The 7897-nt window shown below is 38.5% G+C and overlaps 1 protein-coding gene across 3 annotated transcripts in view; it reads right to left on the reverse strand.

Annotated features, from left to right (window-relative positions):
- The window catches only part of IMMP2L (IMP2 inner mitochondrial membrane peptidase-like (S. cerevisiae)), a 729327-nt gene that overhangs the window by 186793 nt on the left and 534637 nt on the right, over positions 1–7897 (reverse strand). The window lies entirely within an intron of this gene.

Raw genomic sequence — 7897 nt, forward strand, 5'->3', positions numbered from 1 at the left:
AAGATGCCTTTCCTTTCCCATTACTACATGATGGTGGGGTCTTTCTGAAAAACAAGTGGCTTTGATTAAATGTAAAATTTATTCATTTACATATGTAAATATACCATGACTTTAGTCTCAATTAAGTAGAGAGCAATTTACTCAATTCCAAGAAATGTGCCCTTGAGCTTAAGTTTGATTTTTCCCTTATGAAGAAAAAATTCAGGGAATGTTCAATTCAGGTAGAATGAACCAGAAATCACTTTTTCCTCCTACCTGCCCTCCCCCAGAAATCTTTTAATGGGAATTTTTTTTAAAAGATTTATTTATTTATGCATACAGAACTGGGGTACAGGCCAGAGGTGTGGTGTGTGACAGCATTCACCAGAGACAGAGTGGGGAGCAGAATAGGCAGATTGATAAAGTACACTGCTGAGGGGAGCAGTGGGCGGGCCAGGAGAGGTCTGCCAAGCCATGTGGGTCAACTTCCTGGCTGGGTATCAAACTTGTGCTGCAGTGGCTTCAGAGAGCTTCGTAATGTGATGCTTTAACTCGTTGAGCCACCAGGGAGCTCTTAATGAGGCTTTTTTATTAAACTTCTGATTTAACTCAAGATTATATTAAATAGCATAAAATTTATTTTTATAACCACTGAGTTCAACTGGTGAATAAAGAAGTTGGATTCGAGTAGATAAAGTAAATCTTAAAAAGGTGTAATTTCTCACACTGCTGTGAAGATTTAAACTGAAGAATCAATCCACAGACTCATCCTCTTGGTATTCTTCCATGTGAAGCGATATGTCTATCCTCCTAATGTGAGAGACCTGCCAACATACCTTCCCTCCTAAGGTAACTTTCAAATGATATAAATCACCTTGTAAAACTTTGAAGTCAAACAGAAAAGCCATAGTTAAAAGGAAAAACAAACAAACAAACAAACAAAAAACAGAATTCACTTTTATTTATACTTGGAATCCAACACCAACTTCCTTTTTCCTGAGGTCCCACATGGGTCCAGATACAGGTTAATGTTCTTGGCCTCCTGAGTCATGTCCTCACTGGCTTCCCCCCACTTCTATTTTGATTTATGCTCCACACAATCAAAGTATGGCATATTCATGCCCTGTGAACAAGTTTTCCAATAGCTTCTTGTCCCACTTACAACAAAATGATAATTTCTTTACTCTGACCTATAAGCTTTTCTATCCTGATTCCCAGTGTTGGCACTGAAGACATGTCAACCAAAAATGTTGCTGGGCCTTGTCAGATGACATTTTTGGGGTGACAGTTTGGGAGGAGGGCATAAGCAAAATCAACACCTTTAGCCTTGTGTCATCTAGTCCCACACCACACCGCCAGCTTCATCTCCTCTTGCACACCACAATTCAACCGCACGAGCCCCTTCTCCAACACACTGAAAGCTCACCGGACTCTAGCCCACTGCTGAACTTGCTGTTCTTTGCCTGGATTACTCTTCCTTTCTCTTCATGTCATACTCTGCATCTTAGCATTTTAAAAAATATATATAACTTATCTGTTTCTTGGATTTATCTATCATTTTTGGCTTGACTTTACTGATGCTTCTTTATGACTGCAAGTTTCACAGAAAATTTGCTTTCTTGAATACTGTTCTTATGATTTATAAAACAATGCCTGAATTTCAGTAATGTATATTAACTAAAAGGATGAATTAGTATGAATAGCTGATTGATTAGCATGAATAGTAGACCTATTCTTAATACTTGAAAAATCTCCAGTTTTCCAAAGAGCCTGGGCTAGTTTATATTTCCACCAACAGTGTAGAGTATTCCTTTTCTCCACATCCTTCACAAATCAATATCTGCTGTTTCTGTTTCTTGACATAGACCATTCTCAGAGATGGCTGTGGTTTTTGTTTGTATTTCCTTGATGATAAGTGAGAATGAGGATGTGCTTATTAGCCTTTTATATTTTTTTTAAAGATTTATTTATTTATTCATACAGAACTGGGGTACAGGCCAGAGATGCGGAGGGTGAGAGGATTCACCAGAGACAGAGTGGGGAGCAGAACAGGCAGATCGACGAAGTACACTGCTGAGGGGAGCAGCGGGCGGGTCAGGAGAGGTCTGCCACGCCATGTGGTCACCTCCGGGGCAGGCGGGAATCGAAATCATGCGGAAGCGGCTTTAGATTCTCAGTGCTGTGCTTTAACCCGCTGCGCCACCAGGGAGGGCCAGCCTTTTATATTTTTAAATAAGAAATTCATTCAGAAATATATCAGACAGAAGACTCCCTGTTGGTGCCAAGGGTTACATCTTAACAATACGACCCTGTCGGCAGCCACTGCAGCACCAGTTCAATACCCGACCAGGGAGTTAACCCACATGGTGCAGCAGACCTCTCCTCTCTCACCTGTGGCTCATGTGATGCTTCCCTCAGCAGTGTATTTTAGTTGATCCACCTACTCTGATCCCCAGTCTGTCTCTGGTGAATCCAGTCACTCCCTATATCTCTGGCATACATCCCAGCTCTTATATGCATAAATAAATAAAACAAATCTTTAAAAAAGAGAGAAACATATCAGACATTAAGAGCAATCATTCAAAAAACGATGTCTTCTAATTTAAAGATATGGTATCAGTTCTGATTAAAAACTAAAATAAGTCACAATATAAAATGTATTTAGAATTAGATACCTGGCACTAGCCCTAACTGAAAAGATTAATTTTATATACTTGATAAAATGATTGTCATCAAAGTTGCAAAATTAAATGAGGGATAGATATTATTAAAGCACACAGTATTTGGATTCCCTTTAGCTTATGGTAATTTGTAACATGATTTAGTGAAGTACATTACCATCAATTCAACTCAATTCGCATTTATCAAAATTAACATCTAAAATGTACATTATTTTTGAGGCTTCATGAAGATTAAAATGCTAAGTATGGTAAAACCTCTGTAATCTTACAGTTCAAGAGATGAAGTACCTGGAATCTACAACATAAAGAATGTGATAAATGCTGGCTTTGAAATACAATTCTGATGATAATAACCTACTATCTATTGCATACTTATTGTGGACCACTCAGTATGCTAAAAGATAGTAACTTAGGTTTAGTCAAACAAATAAAATGGTAAAGAATTTGAACTCAGATACAAAAAAAACCTATGCCATTAACTATTATTCTATATTCACTTAAGAAAAAGATTAATTTTCACCGGGTTGTTATGGACCTGGGAAATTAGAAAAATCTAAATATAGTCATGAGTGGTACAAAATGTGACAAAAGATCTGTAGATGGCCCAAATGTATCAGAAATTCATGTTACAAAAATAGTGAAATCTTTGGTTCGGCTGGAATGTGGTTTAATGAAATCCAGAAAATGTATTGTTGGTTGGGACTGGACAGATTGTAGGGCAAGTTAATTATCATTCTAGGAAGTTAATTTTGTAGACAATAAGAAACAGCTGAAGGCTGCTGGTCAAAAACCAATCCAAAGAAAAAGCCAAGATTATTCATCATTACCCTGGGACAAAATGCACCAGGCTGAGCTTCAAACTGCCAATGGAAACATTCCTGCAGATCTAACAGACATGTGTCTGTGAAAAGGGAGGAGCAAGTCACTGAGTGGATGTCATCTGCCCACCCCACTTACATGCAGTAGCCTACCATGAACCAGACTTCCAGAACAGGAGCTGAGAAGAAATGAAGGTGGTATGTTAATGGAGATGTAATGAAGGAGGAAAGAGACACATGTAGAGATGTTTTTAAGAGACACAAGGTGAGAGACACATGGTCGGGTGATCTTGGTCCTTGGCACAGATGACAGCAACTGTTATCTTGATTTAATAGAGGATTATGCAGTATATATTGAAGTTTGAGTCTTTTTCTGTCCCAACTCTCTATTTTCTGCCTCACCCCCTTTTTCATATGATCCCTTGTTAGTGGTGTCAGACCTGTGGCAAGCTTTTGAGCTTAAGCAACCCCACTTCATGCCAAGCCAATTTGGCTGGACATTTGTCTAAAAGGGGTGGATAAGTTTTGTTAGAAACTATTATTTGAAATCCTTTCTTCTGTCTGTCTCTATGTACATCAATTCTATAAAAAATCTTTGCCACTAAGACTATGCTTCTTTTGCCTTTGAGCATACAGATGGCCAGATTCGTTTTAAAAGCATGCACCCCTCCACAGTTTGGAGTCACTGGATACCCTTTGGTCATTCACCAACACATATATATTCAATCCTACTTGTTTCCTCCTGAGTGGAAACCTTGCAATTCCATTCATACCAATCTTCCACTGATTACAAGAACAATGTTTTAGTGTACATGGTACAGTCATTTCACTTTGGAATGATATTCTTTCTGAGAATTACAACTTACCCTCTTGTTTTTGGGAGTTTTCTATAGAGGAATCACTGTGGAAGCAACATATACAAGTATTCTAGCACATCTTGAGTTAAATGGCTACTTGCCAGTGAAAGTGAGTCCAAGAGAACCTGTGTTATCTCCTATGTTCACCAGGACTGCTCAGTTAACATGAACTCTGTATCTTCTGACTGGATAGCTCCATCTCCTAATAAGAACAATCCTATTTCATCCTTATCAAAAATCACCTCATTTAGATAATAAATGCTTATAATTATATTCTCTTCATGATTACAAAATACAATTTTGATTAGCTGAAATAAGCTCACCTAAGATCTACTTTGATTTTTGTCTGTTTTGTATATAGTTAGCAACATGTCCTGTAGTTGCACATTGCATCTAGTACTAACAGCTCACTCTCTTACAAATGACAGCCTGCCACAATATCTGAAAAACAAACCTACCTTTGAAAGCTTTCATACTCAAATCAAAATTTTGCATGATTCCGTGGTTAGATGGATTCTGTCCTTGGAATCACTATATTTTAATCTTTAAGTCATAGCCAAGTCTATGATTACCTTGTAGATTTAGTCTAGATAGGATTCTGCAATTAGAAATTTTATTTTATTATTGAACCTTATAATTGTGTGTTTTAAAAAATGTCCTATCACCTCTTCCCCATATGAAGGAAAAAAATTAGAAAGGATTAACACATTCATTATCTCCTTCAAATCTTCTCTTGGAATTTGTTCCCAATAGAACTTCAGGGGGGTAGATAGCCTGTCCTAGGAGGTCTGAAAAGACACTGAAGAACAGACAGTATCTAAAACTAAGAGCATAACCAAAGTCAGCAAGAAGAAAAAAAAAAAAAAGATGTAGTTTAGGAGAAGGATTTTGGGCAAAAGAAATTATGTACAAAGGCAGAAAATGATGGATCACAACGTGCCTCCTAGGTTAATATTAGCAGAACTGGGAGTTCTGAGGCTGGCTGGGATGTGGGTGTGAGGGTGCATATGGCACCACATTTCAGAGATTCACAATTCTCTCACCCAGTGCAAACCAGACTGATTACTGCCATGTTAATTCTTTTCAAGTCAGTAAGGCAAGTAATTATACCAAGAAATCATACATTGCTTTAAAAAAAAAAAAGCACAGAATGTCCAATTATTCCACTCATCTTTTGCGATGAGAAATCATTCTCTTTAGGGTATAAGTCCACAAGCTAAAGTCATGCTCATGATGCACTGTTTATAGGTTTTAGGTTCTTTACACTGGGGTGAAAACTTAAAAGATATTTGTGACAAAATCAAGTACAGAATCCATGTAGATTTTGACAATTTTTTTCCAGACTTTCACAGTTGTCTCGGGACATAAGACAGTCATTTAAAAAAGAAAGCTCATTATAAGTTAGTCTTTCAAAACATTTAATTGTTTTTCCCCCAAACTTGTTTTATTGTTTTGTATAAATAAGTTAGTCTTTCAAAACATTTAATTGTTTTTCCCCCCAACTTGTTTTATTGTTTTGTATAATATTTAATTAAATTAGAGAGCTCGAACAACTGGTATGGACATGTTTGGGAATAAACATAATTGATTTTTTTTTGAGATACATTTTAGTTGGTTGGGACAAAAGTACATAATAGTATTGTTAGAGTGAACCCTTTTAGCTGTGAGCATTCTAGATCATGTGTTTTCTAGATAAGATAATATTTTACAGGAGGGAGAGCTGGAGTTAATTAAACTAGTTCAGGTGAACGATTCGTTTAAAGGAGCACCTGTTTAGTTCAGAGTGGCAGCATGGCAAGACTGGGACCGTGGTATAATGAGAGCCCAGACTGGAGAGAAGAACCCTGCCTACCCCTCAGCAGCTCCCCCCCAACCTGGCCAGACATTTACAAGGCTCCGAAGCCCCAAAAGGTTGCCTGGGCTGTGCTTCAGAACATGCACTCTGGGTTGACTGCTGTCCCTCCCCTTTCTCCCTTCCCATGTGACCTTGGACAATTACTTAACCCTGCTTCAGTGATCAGTGATTCAGATCCCACAGTGAAAAAGAAAAGTCTTTAATGAGGAGTATTGTTAGGGCTAGATGAGTTAGAATTGCAAGACATGTATTTAAAACAGTGCCTATTCAAAACCATCACTCAATTAATGTTAATTATTACAAAAAAGTGATGACTGATAAGACTTTCTAGATTTGCTCTGCCAGGGCATATTCATGACTTTATACATGTAGAGTAAGGTCAGCAGTGCCTGGCATGCATCACATTTTATATTAATTTGCTGTGGTTGTGGTGGTAGTGGTGACAGTATGCCACATAAAGGATTTCAAAGAGTGATCAGGTTTGAATTTCCAAAGTGTGAGAAAGAGGAAATAGATAGGAAATGCAACCAAAACACAGAGGAATGCTTAGAAGTTTATTGAAGACACTCAGAAGAGACAGGTAGAAAAAGAGTCAGGAGTCAAGATTTACTCCGGAGGCATAGCTGACAGTGGTGAGAGTTAACAATAAGAGGGAGGGGCCCTCCCTGGTGGCACAACAGGTTAAGGCGCAGCACTATGAAGCTAGCCACAGCCCACTACAAAGCGAGCCACAGCTACTGAAGCAGGAGTTTGATCCCTGGCTGAGTAGGTGACCCACATGGCTCAGCAGTCCACTCCTGTCTTGTCCGTTGCTGCCCTCAGCAGTATACTTCATCAATCTGCCTGTTCTGCTCCCCACTCTATCGCTAGAGAATCCTCTCACCACCCCCCGTACCTCTGGCCTGTACCCCAGTTTTTATATGCATAAATAAATCTTTTTAAAAAAGTGATAGGAGGGCTTGAAGACATTTTTCATGTAGTCACTCTCAAGTAGTGGGTGTCTATTAGTTTATGGGTAAACTCAGGATAGCAGTAAGAACATCGCAGCCAATTTTTCTAAGAAATCCCCAAAATCAGCTACAAAAGGAGGAAAAGCTTTATCTGTATAAACAGTAACAGTGCATCCAGCAGCCTTGGTGTCCAGAAAGAACTGACCCCTTTCTTATTATGCCATCAAATTCTTCTCTCTCCTTCAAAATTATTTATAGTTTAGTATTACTAAACCATGCAGGAGTTCTTTGAAGATTTAGGCATGAGAAGTCTTGTGGAATGATTCTTTGAACATGATTCCTTTAAAATGAACTTGCTGGATAACTGATTTAGTGTTCACTCTACTGAGAAAACTGTACCATAAAGTCAACTAGTAAAATCATTATGTTCCCTCTATTGAGACGTGAAAGTCTTTGAGGATACTTTATATTTTTCTATGCATAATCTTGCTTGGAAATGGCCAAATGTTGATACCTAAGATTTCTATCTTAGGTTCCCATAAACCTCATAAAGAAGGAGAAAGCTACCTTATATTTGAAGAACTATTTGCATGCCTTTGTTATCATGTAAAAGACAAAACAGGCCCTCCCTGGTGGCACAGCGGGTTAAAGCACAGCACTAAGAAGCTAAAACCACTTACACATGAGTTCGATCCCCACCTGCCCCGGAGGTGACCACATGCGTGGCAGACCTCTCCTGACCCGCCCGCTGCTCCCC

Source organism: Condylura cristata, unplaced genomic scaffold, assembly GCF_000260355.1.
Source record: "Condylura cristata isolate star-nosed mole 26May11 unplaced genomic scaffold, ConCri1.0 scaffold00005, whole genome shotgun sequence".
Classification (NCBI taxonomy): Eukaryota; Metazoa; Chordata; class Mammalia; order Eulipotyphla; family Talpidae; genus Condylura; species Condylura cristata.